Below are 14,804 nucleotides of genomic sequence, written 5' to 3'. Positions count from 1 at the left end.
TGTCATAATAAGATTAAATTCAATACATAAAATATAATAAACAACGAACGAATAAATTGATAAAAAAAGTATCAATAAAAATAAATTTTATAATTAAGATATCACTTTTTAAATTAAAAGAATATAATTAATTATTCCATATTGGTATTATTTTAGTAGGTTTCTGTATATAAATTGGATTTTGAATAAAAAAAGCATATTCACCTGAGAAAGTGTTATTCACCGTGCTAAACGTCACGCGCTTTTACATGCAACGTTATGGTAAAATGTTTCATGTAAAATTTGTTTTGGTATATGTTTGTCATTAAATGCATTTTCTTCTCTCGGAATAAGGAATAAAACAATTACTGTCTTTTGTTTCGATAAATATGGGGTTTAATTGACTTTTGAAAAACTGATATTCACTTCGGCCGTCGGCCTCAGTGAATATCATTTTTTCAAAAGTCAATAAAACCGCATATTTACCTCATCAAAAGACAGTAATTGTATATTATTATAAAATATCAATATATAAGAATAAAAATAAACACATTTCAACTTTCAGAAGCTGATTTATGATCTTGTATTTCATAATAAAATGTCATAATAAGATTAAATTCAATACATAATATATTATATAAATAAACAACGAAAGAATAAATTGATAAAAAAAAAGTATTAATAAAAATAAATTTTATAAGATCATATCACTTTTTTAAATTAAAAGAATATAATTAATAATTATAAAATATCAATATATAAGAATAAAAATAAACACATTTCAACTTTCTGTAGTTGATTTATGATCTTGTATTTCATAATATAATGTTTTTGGTTATTTGGAGAATTTTGTGCTTATGACATTAATTAATGCAGATCCTAATGAGGAATTTGTATATTTTTCAATTTTCCGAAAAAAAACTTCCGAATTTACAGTTACTGTATATTGCATGATTTCTGAAATATTGAACTGCTGTATCATTAGCTTGTTCTCTTGTGTCTCATCCTTGAGCAGTTAAATATCATTTGAAAATTAAGGGACTTACCTGGGGAAAAGGGGGGGGGGGGGGGGTGATCATTTTGAAATCAAACATACAAAATTTTGTTGACCCCCCCATAAAATTTATCTATTTTCATTTCATCCCCCTAAAAACAATTAAAAAATGTGAACCCCCTTCGATATTAAACTTGCCAAAATTTTAACATGCGAAACACATATCGTCGCTGCATGTGCTTCTAAAATGTCGTATATGACTTTTTTGGCTAAAAATACTTTTTGACACTGGTCAATGGTCTGGGCTGGAGGAAATCTTTGGTATTACAAAATAGCATACAGTTAGACCAATCAAAATGTGTGAAATAAGACATATTACAAAATTGCCAATGTCAGTAATATTTGTAAAGTTTGCTTCCAAATGTTGCATGAAAACTTGAAAATTGTTGTAGAATGGCTTTGGGAAAAAAAAATTGTACATTTCTTTATTGCTGTGAAAATAATTTAAGTTCTTGGATAATATAGAAATGTCAAAGTTTTTATTTCACTGCTATTTACAAAAATGTTCAAGTTCACATACGACATTTTGCAAGCATGCATTTTGCCAAAATTTTCAAAGCCTGTTTGTGAGATATATTTTCCTTGAAAAATTTGTATTAATTTACAACATTTTAGAAGCCCAGCGACGATAAGTTATTTCACGTAAATATTGCAAACATGATATATTCTCAGTTCAAAGCCATATTTCGCCTTGAAATAGGACTCTTCCACGAAAGTAAAAAAAAAAGGTGGACAAACCAGTGCTTTGGGAAGTTTTCTCCGCAACTTTTTTTTTCTAATTTCCTACGCTATTAAAGAAAGCTTAATCCTAAGCAACTCTGCACAGAATGTACATAAAAAGTAAACTTTTTGAAACAGCAACACACTTTATTTACTAAGAGTTACTCTCAGTTGAACGCTGTCTTAACATAAGTTTTACGTTAGGCGTTTTTGAAACCTCTGTTGAGTTGGGATTGTTCCAAAGGTATCTTTTAATACAAACAAAAAGGTCACGTGACATGAGTGGTGTTAGTCATCTCATACCATTTATTGCTTTACACTATATTCTTTCATGATGCAGCGTGATTCCATTTTTTGGACAATTTTTTTTACAAATCTCTGTAGATTTTATATTAATTTATACTTAATTTCTCTCAAACTTTTAAGCTGATTATAACAAAACTTGGCCCAAATATTGTTAATGTAGTGATCGTGGTGTGTAAAATACAACGACTGGATTATACAGGTTCTGAAGTACCTATGAATTTTAAATGGGAGAAAAGTTCACAAAATGGCAGGTTCCTATATCACCAAAGTTATGTGATATCGTACTTAATTGTATATGAATGGTGATACACATTTATTTCCATTTGACTGTTGTAATGTTCTTCTTGGCATTTTTTCATATAAATCATAACCGCGTACCGTACGTATGAATTATCGGGTTTTCTGCACATTGCTCATGTATCCATACAAGTCGGCGCTTAAAATTCTCATTGTATCGACTGGCAGATATTTTACAATATCTATCGAAAAAAAATGATTAACTGTTTCGTCATTAACTGGTCTTTCTCCCTCTCTAAAACAGTGTTTTTCTTGACGACAGCTAAACTGGTCCGCCATTCTATCTAAATCTCCGCATACTCCTAGAATCTGTGCAGCCTTTTTTAAACAATGCTAACATTCGTGTTATACCACGGCCATCGCTATTTCAGGATATGACACTCTTCCAACACGTATATGCGGTGAGTATGGTCTGTATGGACCTCATGTTTGATTGTTATCGATCACTTATTATTTATAATGATTTACGATATTTATTGGCCGTGATATAGACATGTAACAATATGCCATAAACTAAATCCATAAATCCAGAACACCAGTTTATCCATTCACCGTCGTTGCATATAGTGACACTTGTTATGCTAGTAGGGATGTCCAAACCAAATACTGACTTGAAATGAGGATACGTTGTGGTCTTCGAGATGCTTTGTGACACCAGTTTTAATACTCGATAAAACAAATGTGACATGAAATATAGTACTATTATATATGCGGTTTTTATTTTATTTCTGACTTATCAAATCTACCATTCTATCATAGATTGAAAATAAACATACAACGCCATGGCTATACAATAAAAGACAAACAGACAAATAGTACGAAAGTCACACCATAGAAAACTATACGGACTAAGTAATACGAACCCCACCAAAAACTGGGGTGGATCTCATGTGCTCCAGAAGGGCAAACAGATCCTGCTCCACGTGTTGCTCATGTTATTACAAACCTGGTAAAAAGACTAATTCGGTAGTCACATTCGTGGTAAAAAGGGAAGTGGATTGTAGTTACGACGTTAGAAACATATTAGATATCTTCTGTTAAACGGTTATTCAATAACGGTCAAGCAACTCGTGATGGCGTCCGTACAATTTACGTAGCGACGATTTCACCAACAGCATCTGAAACTCTTGGTTTAATACTTCCTTGTGAGTAGGCTAGCAACCTTCTGTCGAGGAAATCATGACATGTTTGAAAGATATGACCAAAACATGTGCGCGCTTAGCCGTTTGCATCGTTTTTGTTAGAAAGAAATGCACTCTATATATATATCTATTCCCAGTTATTTGATCACTGTAGTTAAGATAAAGAGACAATATCAAGAACATCTTTCATGGAATGTTATTTGAAAGGTTCCCAAACATGTTTTTTGAAACCAGTGTATCTATAGGATAAATTTTGTAACGTTTGAGTTTTATGTATTTTTATTTCATATCTTTCTAGGTACTGGTAGAAAATTAAATGCCCGTATAAGACTTTGTAAGAAAAGAATAGTAGGATGAGAGCCGTGGTGTAGTTGTTAGTGCATCGTACTACTAATACAAAGGTTCCTGGTTCGCTTCCCGTGTGGGATGAAAATTTCAGGAACTCAATTTTCGGCTCTCGACTCCCTTGACACCATCTGCGAGTAATGTCTTGAGGAAACGATGATAGTCCGTCGAAAGGGGATATAAATGGCTGACCCGTGTTAAGAGAGAGCCATATCTCTAGCACGTTAAAGACACCCTTATAGATTTCAAAAAGAGTAGGCTAATGCCGCTACAAGGGAGCACTCGCACGCGAAAAGTGGAAAGGGATTAATATAAGTTGCAAAACTTGTTTCCCAATCCACTATAAATAAATATGTTTAAACAAAACTAATAGTAGGATTTAGAAATTGAAAGCATTTAGTGTGAAATTACATGTCACTTGGTATTAGATTTGTTGGCTGGAATGATGTGTCTTGACACTCATACCACATCTTCCTATATATATTAGTACTGAATTATAAGGTCTTCCTCGAGGTCCGCGTTCAGCGGTCTTTTTGAATGAACATTGAATATGAATAGAATGTTTTTGTCTTCAGATAATGGGTGTAACCGACAAGCTGGTGTATGAAGGAGAAGCAATATGACATAGCACGATAATTCATGTCAATGAGGATCAACCTTCAATGACAGTATTTTTCTCATCAGAATCTGGCGAGTACAACATGTTTAAGTTATGATTTGATTTCAGAAACTATAATAATAATAAAAAGAAATAGTGTAGATAAAGATATAACACTAAATTATATTTGTCTATATTGAAGAGAAAGGCAGAAGAATTGGATGCAAGTATGGCATGATATTTGAATTAAAAAAAAACCTGATGGAACAGCTTTATGTTTAACTGAACCTATTTAGAAGTAATTCTAAAAAAATGTCCGTAATTTTGAGATGTTTACTAGTGGATGTGTATATGATTTCATTGGTGTGTTTAAAGATGTCACAAAAATCTGTTTGTCTGAAGACTAATTGTTGCAATATTTTTTATTTTTTTTATTTTATATACCAATGTATGCTAAAATTTTATGTATGGCGAAATTTTTTAATTTATATTTCTTTGTGTACAGTTCGAGGGACACTGATTCCCTAGTGGTTTTCCACGTGGATTGTAGGCGAAGGGATTTTCCCGAAGTGTGACTAATGCTGTACTAAAATACAAATAAGCAAATTATTATTAGTTAATATATTTTCAGCAGAGCACAGAAGAGTCAAATAAAAATACAATGTCAATGTTCCTGTTTGGGAAGTAAAGAGTGAGTTTGATCCAACAACAGTAAAGTAAGCGACAAGCCAGCATAGTTGACACTTGGAGGTGAAGTTCCTTTGCTTACAACAAGCTTTCATCATGCCGAAGATGTGATTCAAATAATGTTCATTTTGATATGAGTTCATTGCCTTAACGCGACTTTTTAAGTTTGTAGGTGGTTGAATTAATGAAAACTTATTGAATGATGAAACTATTTATAAAGAACTGTGTACTACTAGATTTTATTTCACTTGACAAGGAGGGGTTTAAAAAGTTCGTTTATTTAAGACCAGTCCATCTATAGACAGGTGTTTTGGGATAAACTCATCAACGAAGTATCCAGTTTTTCGTTCCATATCATACACTCAGTTGATTTGAATATGCGTTTGGTGACACTGATAGATGATTACAATTCAATAATAATTATAACGGCAATCATCCTTATCACACACATCTTCAAATAAACTGTCCTTATGCAAATTAAAACATAAGCTCCGCCCGATCAGTTTAAATAACATTGGTTATACACGTATCTTGAAATGGTTAGTAGCATTGTAAAGAAATAAAAGAATAATATTGAATAAAAGTGTTGAAGACATTTTTGTTTTGAGTTTTGGGAATACTATTCCTTAAGAGAAAGCCTTGCTAGTGGTGTTATTTGGGATTGGCATGCACATATGCTGTATGGGCAACAGAGTTGTATATGCCCATAACTAAACATGAACTGGATGCAAGATTATATCAATCGCTGTGGGATATGGGTATAACCTCATTGGTTGATATCTTTGGCGGAAGTACATGTGATACATCCTTATTCTTGCAATACTCAAGTGGTTGGTTAAAGGGATATATTTGGTCAGGCAATACATATTGACTGTTTGGGTTGATGAGGTCTTTGATATCTTCCTCCCTCTCCCACCCATTAGTACCAAAATGAAGAAAGATTTTCATATGTAGATTGTGATATTTGTATTACATGTATGCATTTTTGGTTGATGAGCAAGAGACAACATTAGAAATACACAAAAAAATACGATGTAATAAAATGTTGACGGAACACACCTTCACTTTAGCGACTGATGAGGCGATGTTCACGGGAAAGGTCAATGAGGATTTGTATATTTGTGCTTAGTGAAATGGTACAAATAAGATTACAGATCTCGGATGATAATATTGTTGATTATTATGCGTCATTTTTGTATCTCCAGACTAGTTATGTTGTCAACATCTCAGTGCTATTATCAAGTGAGCTCTTGTGCATAGTTGTCCACATTTTGGTTTCTGAAACGTAAAGACATTATCTTGTATTCGGTTCTCTCCTCTAGAGTTTTCTATGCCCATAACTAAACATGAACTGGATGCAAGATTATATCAATCACTGAGGATGTTGGTATACTGCAATATGCGGTTATTTATTTATTTCCGATCAATACTACCTTTGATACGTATCTGTTATTAAAATATTTAAAAAAATAGTGTTAAGTCTCTTTTGTTGTTCAGTATATAATACTTATTGTCTTTCAAAATTAATTTATACTAAAATTGGCTACAAATTATATTTGTCTGTTGAAATAAAGTTCATTAAATGCCCACAACGTGTGTTGTTCTCTTTAACGTACATCGTAACAAAGCAGTGCATAGTGTGCATTTCATAATTTTGATGATAATTAAATTCTTTACGAACAAATATACGAAGTGGTTATTACATATCGATTCCAAGTTATTTGATTACTGTGAATTAGATAAAAGACAATATCAAGAACATCTTTCGTGGAATGTTATTGGAAAGGTTCCCAACATGTTTCTTGGAATCATGTATTGAATTGTTCTTTCATTTGTTGTCCTAGTGGGATATAGACTGAATGGAAACAAGCAGTGAGTATTCCTGTAATCAGGGTCTAAAATATTGAAATTTGAAGTGAGTACTCCATTAACATCGGGTTAAACAGTATTTTAAGTATGCATTTAGAATCGGACTAGAATAAATACATATCAAATTATGAAGACAAAATAAAGCATGCTTATGGTTTGTTGTTGTCCTTTATTATTATTTTGACGGTGATTTTGATAAAGTTTAGTTTTTTTAATGTTAAATTTATCCTGTATAAGTGTTTTCACTCCAAAATTTATTTCCACATCAGACAAACCTGTGCTACTGGAAAGGTGTTAGTTCTTGCAGGAGACAAATATATTTAAAAAAAAAAAGAAAGGTGTAATGTAAATTTTTCTTTCCTGAAAGTTTTTCTGTATACTTCAAATTGAATTTTAATAGCATTCTTTGGTATTTTGAGCAAACCTGTATGTTAGTTGGTTTGTTAACGTCCTCTACTGGATGTAAGACGTTAAGCAAAAACAATCTATCAATCAATCAACATATTGTCCGTAATTGACTGGTTATATAAAATCACTGTTCAAATATTTGTTTCTCTCAATGCAGAATTATTTTCTTTCCGTTATCATGGTTCATTGGTTATAGTCATTAAAATAATTAAATAATATAATGATAATGAAAATTAGAAATGAATTTGTGAGAAAAAAAAACACACTTAGTGTTTTTGGAATAACAATTTAATTCGTGATGTGAAAATTTGTTCGAAATAACAATTTAGAACATAAAGGTTATATCAATAATCAGCATATTTTTGTTTAAAATATATAACACATATTATTTTCACAATGAAATGAGATTTCTAATAAAATTGTTAGCGAGATTTGTAAAAAAAATTAAGACAGCGAATGATATTTTAAAATGTGTTAGAGAGGTAAGAAGATACTGGTCTTGTCAGTCAAAGTTCAGATCTCTTTACTTATATCAAAATTCACTTGGAAGCTATATTTTCCACACACACACAAAAAACGACGCATAAAATAGTTTGAGTGGACCATGTTTTTATACGAGTCGAGGTCTGGATTCGAAGACTTTTGTGAATAACTGGTGGAGACCTTGCAAGTAACTAGGGTTCTAAGTCTTCTCTAATGCCTTCAAATAACTCGCGAAAACCTTGCAAGTAATCAGTATTCGAAAAGACTTTCTCTAATGGCTACCAAAATAACTCACAAAGTACTTGTAGGTAACTCGGATTTGAAGGCCTCTCTAATGCCAACATATGTCCATTGACTACCTAGCAAGTGACCAGATTTTGAAGGCCTCCCTAATGCCAACATATGACCATTGACGACCTAGTAGGTGACCCGATTTGAAGGCCTCTCTAATGCCACCATATTACCATTGACGACCTAGTAGGTGACCAGATTTTGAAGGCCTCTCTCCTCATGCCACCATATGACCATTGACGACCTAGTAAGTGACCAGATTTTGAAGGCCTCTCTAATGCCAACATATGACCATTGACGACCTAGTAAGTGACCAAATTTTGAAGGCCTCTCTAATGCCAACATAAGTATATGAACATTGATGACCTAGTAGGTGACCTGATTTTGAAGGCCTCTCTAATGCCAACATATATATATTGATGACCTAGTAGGTAACCCTATTTTGAAGGTCTCTATCATGCCACCATATTACCATTGACGACCTAGTAGGTGACCAGATTTTGAAGGCCTCTCTAATGACAACATATGACCATTGACGACCTAGTAGGTAACCACATTTTGAAGGCCTCTCTTATGCCACCATATTACCATTGACGACCTAGTAGGTGATCAGATTTTGAAGGCCTCTCTAATGCCACCATATTACCATTGACGACCTAGTAGGTGACCAGATTTTGAGGCCTCTCTAATGACAACATATGACCATTGACGGCCTAGTAGGTAACCAGATTTTGAAGGTCTCTCTTGTGCAATATACTGACTTGTAACGTCACAGTACCCAAATTCCACCGAGTACCCAAACTGCACATATCTAACAAAAATAGCTGTGGAAATCTTACATGTTTTTTTTTAGACTAAACACTTGGTATTTTTATGATTTGACATTATACACGTCTTTCAACATAGCTGAATATATTTAAATATACACAAAATATTTACAGTAAATATCAACAGATAAAGCATTCACTCGAAAAAGTATATCTGCTGAAACGTCGTCATGCGACGTTCTCAAAATGTCATCTTTTAAAAATGAGCAAATTAAATATGTTACAAGCACCCATTTCTTATAAAAGGGATAGTAGGCATGGACTAATGTCATATTGTTGTAAATATTTGGAGAAATGGAACAAAACAACTGTTATACAATTTTGAAGGATGTGAATTTAAGTATGGATGCAATTTGGGTACTCCTCATTATGGAATCCTGGGTCGTTTGGAGGTCTGTTCGGACCCATTTTTTGGATTATGGATTCAAAATTAAATTGGTGTAACTATATAGTAAACAAGGATACATCTACAAAATAAACACAGAATGGAAGTTTTTGTCTGGATCATTAAAAGACGTAGGTGAAAAAAACTATCAAAATAGGTGCAATTTGGGTACCGTCACGTTAAATGGCTAGGTGATCATTATAAATATTATATTTCAGCTAATCTTAAGTGAGCAAAGAACAGTCTTTAGTGATGATTTTTTTCAAATTTAAAAGTAGATGATGTTTTGAAAGATGGACGCTGATCAGAAGATAAAATCAACATGCAAGAGAGTAAGGAAGGACAATGCCAGCGTCGATATATGGTTAAACAAATCTTTAAATCAAAATGACATAAAGGAAAAGCAACAGGTATTCTTTTTTTTATATGTAGCGGAAGTCTTTTTCAAATAACTTATAAATTTTGTATTGTTCTTAAAAAATTAACATTGGATTAACATATCAATTCAAGGACAACTTATAAGTTTATCAGTTTCTATCAGGAAAAATCATTGCTCTTTAACGAATCTTATATGACCTTAACGAAACGGGTTTGGAATTACATGAGTAACACAACTGGTCGTTTTTCGTTGTTTTTTTTTTCCATGCCGTTATCAGCTCCTTTTAGACCTATAAATTTAGATGTTCCTTTGGTAGCTTTCCGCTCTCTTATGTACCTCTATTTTTTTAAAGATAAAATATGATTGTGAGAGTTCATTTGCTTAAAATATGATGACACCAGGTCTGTTTTTGGGATTAATTTACTAATGAATTTCGAAACGTTTAGTTAGAGGCTAGAATAAACGCATTTTTAATCATTATTATTCTATAAATTATTTGTGCATAATTAGAGGTTTGGCAAATGCATGTGAAGTTAGCAGTTGTTTCGGTATTCGTCATTCGACATCCAGGTTCAATCCTCCATTTTCTACATTTTCTACATTTTAAAATGCCTGTACCAAGTCAGGAATATGACAGTCTTGTCCATTCGTTTTTGATGTGTTTTTTTATTTGGTTTTGCCATGTGATTATGGACTTTCCGATTAGATTTTCCCCTTAGTTCAGTATTTTTGTGATTTTACTTTTTTTTTTTGACATTATATGATCAAATGTATAATCGGTATCTAGTAGCCGGTTTAATATTTAAAATTCTCAGTCAAAAGTATTACAAGAAATAAAACAAAACAACAACAAGCAAAAATAAAACTCTTAAATCAAGGAAAAAACAACACAGCAGAGTAGAACAAAATGAAACAAAAAAAAACAAAAAAAAACACAGACACACACACACATACAGAGAGTTAATATAACCAACAATAAATTCAAAATGTACAAATTCCATTTAAAAGAGTAATTTTTTTCTTTAATTGCAAATCATTTGTTTGTTACTTCTCAGTTACACAGGTTGAGAACAAACTCTATATATATGGTGTTAATATCTTTATAGAGGGATTATCCTTCTATAGAGGGATAAAATTATCCCTCTATAGACATGATAGAGGATCATATTTGTTTAGACATGATTTAAAGCAGAACTTGAAAAATGCGCATTTACTACTTATGATGGCAGTAACTTGCAACATATGATGAACCGATTGATGTACTTAATCTAATATGCACATGTCCAATTTTCTGCTAATCTGACTAAATATACAATCTATTGTTCATCTTAATTGAAAACTGTGATGATCACGTAAATTTCACTCAGCTATGCCTGAATGAACTGATTTCTATTGTTAGATTTAACATAAAATTTAAAGGCCAACTGTCCCTATTGTTGGTGATCAGGTTTTCAGATAGGTAGATAGATTGCATGTTCTGTCACTTAAGCAGAAAACTGGGTATCTATATTTGTAGTAAAGTGCAATAATTGATACATAAAATGCTAAAGATTATAGTCAATATTACCAGAAAATGTCAATTTGCCATTCTCCTTCTTTAAATCCAGTCTAAACAAATATATCCCTCTATAGAGTGATAAACCCTCTATACAGGTATAAACTCCATATAGAGGGTTCGTTCCCAATCTGTTAAACTAAAACAAAGAGCTTCTAATAGATACACATACACATGTATAAATGTGAACCTGACCCAATCATTCCACACTTTGTTAGCTGATTTACTATGGATGTACTTACCATAACATACGGACGAAATTGTTTCCAATACCGGAGTCATTCTGTGTCATTGGTAAATATTCGATTACATTATTTTACATTATTTTGCGTAGTTACTTAAGTTCTATACTTTTTTTTTATAGAAAAAGACACAAACGTTTGTTAGCAGTGGATTTGAGAAACCGAACAAAATTATACAGGGGATGATCGTATCTAAGCGAGATGACACAGGGGAGATACAAAAAGTTCCTGTATGTTCATTTTTTTTATGTATTCCTATTGAAAAATCAGCATTGTTTACAATGCGTATTTATTAACACATGAATATTTAATGCAACCAAATATCGTTCCATAAAGCCCACGTTACATGTAATAAACATAATCGAAAGCATTTTTTTAAAGATAATTTGAAGTTAACCTTTACTGTTTTGTAACGCATTGGTGACAGATCAAAGCTACAGTTTTGGTTGTTGTTCAAAATGACTACATGCCGAAATTAGGCTCATTATAATTATAATATATAGATCAAGAATAATAATTTGTAACTTTGTGTTAAACACCATTTGTACCAGCTCAGAATTGAGCGCTTAGGTACTGACTTACTTAATTACAAATCTTTATTAAATTCTTTGTTTCACAGATTAAAACTTTATTTTTGAACAAAAGTTTGAACTCTTTCAGCTGGAAAAGTTGGAAAAAATAAACGAAAAACAAATATGTAACACATCAGCAAACGGCAATCACTGAATTACAGGCTCCCGACTTGAGAAAGGAACATATATATAGAATGGGGCGGGGTTAAACATGTTAGCGGTATCCCAACCCTCCCCAAACCTGGGACTGTGGTGTAAAAGTACATCATAAGAACGAACTATAAAAATCAATTGAAAAAGGCTTTACTCATCAGATGGATACTAACAGAAATACTTCTAACAAAACCACAGAGTGGACGTGACCAGTTACTTGTATATCCCAACAACAAAAAGACAATAATTACTGATCTGAGAGTACTCACAGTTAAAGACAGCTAGTTCAAGGCTACTAATAACTGATACAAAATCATGCATCTAAGACTAAATTATTAATCAGTACATATCGAACAATCAATGGATTTAGTATAAAGTCGTCATAAACAGTCAGATAAAAAAAAAATGACCTGTTTTTAGCATGCTTTGATCAGTTTGCTGGAGTTTTTTTTATTGGCAACATATTTGTTGAATTTGAAGGTAGATTTTTTCAACAAATTGTCGGCATTTTTATGGGAACGAACTGTGTGCCTCTCCTTGCCGACTCGTGTTATTTACATATGAATCGGACACTTGTCAATACCAAGAAGATCGAAAAAGTCATGTCTTTTACACAAATGTTTTAATTCAGAGATATTGATGACTTTCTTTCTAATAACAATCCAGACTTTTCGGATTGGGTTCAATTTATATGCATCCCCCAGAACCAGAAATTGAGGAATCACCCGAAACGGCTTCCTCCGCCTCATTTCTAGACTTATACCTCGAATTTGATATACACGGTCACCTCAGTACTAGAACGAGACGATATTAATTTTGAAATTATCAATTTCCCCCATCTTAGCAGCAATATACCAACTTCACCTGCATATGGCATATACATTTTCTAACTAGTTCATACAAAAAGCAAAGGAACAGTGCTTTTGTTGTGTTTTCATCTCAAAGTTACGGTCTCTAGCACCTGCTTAAGCGAAATTCTTTACAAAAATAATGTGTTGTTAAGATTTCAGATTTTTTTGATTTTTTAAATGCTTAAGCTTCTACTCGCTACTGTTCGATATAAATACATTAATTAACTTTGCATGATTTATTATAAGTATATTTAAACTTTAAAGGGGCACTGCCTGTCAAATTCGTGTACATCGATTTGACTCAAATTCTCATATTTGATTTATAACAATGTGAAACACTTGTCCAAAGTATAAAGAGTATAAAATACAAATTTGCAGGGCATGGCCTCGAGAATATGTAAGCTCGGTTCGTGTGTATTTTAGTCTTGACGTCACCTAGTTAACTATCGCGTTGACCTTCGAATACTTCCGATGGTCATATGAGCGATTTAAATATAAATATAGATATAAATAAAAAGTAATCTCGTGCAATTTGTCTAGGTCTGTTTAATCTAATATTATAAGTTGAAAATATTTCTTAATCATTGGTTTTACCTGTAGAAGAATGCTGTTTTGTGGATCGAATTATGCATTCAAATGATTAAGCTTTGTTTAACTTTCAATGTTGACATTATTTTCCTTTAAATAATTCAACACGCATAATGCACGTGTTATCCATCTCTAGCTAAGGGGTAGACATGAAGTTCACATGCATACGGATTCAGTGAGCTCGAATTATTCACTTGCAAGTGAATAATTCATCATCAATGTATCTTAGCTTATTTTGACAAAATTTTACCATATCGGTCGCTACATGCGAATTATTATTTCACTATTTCATTTTCATCAATGATTGAACAAAAAGATTGAACAAAAAAGGAAATTGTGTTTTAAATTTTTATATATCTCGTAGCTAGTGCACCTTTAAGAAACTGAAATATAAGAATAGACATAGTTAAAACATTCAAAAAAGGATAGTAATTGCCAGAAAATTTCCACAAGGGATAGAAATCGCTTGAAAAAATATACAAAACGATAGAAATAGTCGGCAAAAACACACGAGCCAGGAAATCTTCAGACGAAGGAAATTTGGACGACCTTCATTACCCTTGAGGATATTGCACGGTCGGCAGAAATCTTCAGAAGATTTATACAAAGGGATATAAATTGTCAAAATGTTGATATATACAAAAACATTTTACAAAACCTAAGAATTAATTAACGAATGCAGGTCTGCCTTTAAATTTGTATTCTATGTTTTACTTTTAATTACTGTTTTATCAATGAACGTGTCGGATGCATGCAATTTAAACATGTCGTTTTATTTTTCAGTGTATTCGAGTGCCCCAGGACATAGATCATGAAGATGTATATGAGGAGTTGCTAAAGTGGACTCCGGATGCCAAACCACCAAAGGCAGTACTTTCTCTGACAGGAGGATCGACACATTTCTTAAATAATGAAACACTTGTTAGTCGATTGAAAAGTGGTTTACTCAATCTTATAACCACCACAAGTAAGCCAAAATGAAACATGAATATCTAAGCCAGCATTTCATATCCATACGATTCAATCACCTAAATAGTCTTTAGTACTGGTAACATGTAGGTAAATGGACATTT

This window comes from Mytilus edulis, chromosome 14 (genome assembly GCF_963676685.1).
Source record: "Mytilus edulis chromosome 14, xbMytEdul2.2, whole genome shotgun sequence".
NCBI classification, from domain to species: Eukaryota; Metazoa; Mollusca; class Bivalvia; order Mytilida; family Mytilidae; genus Mytilus; species Mytilus edulis.
Note: the sequence above shows the minus strand (reverse complement) of the source record.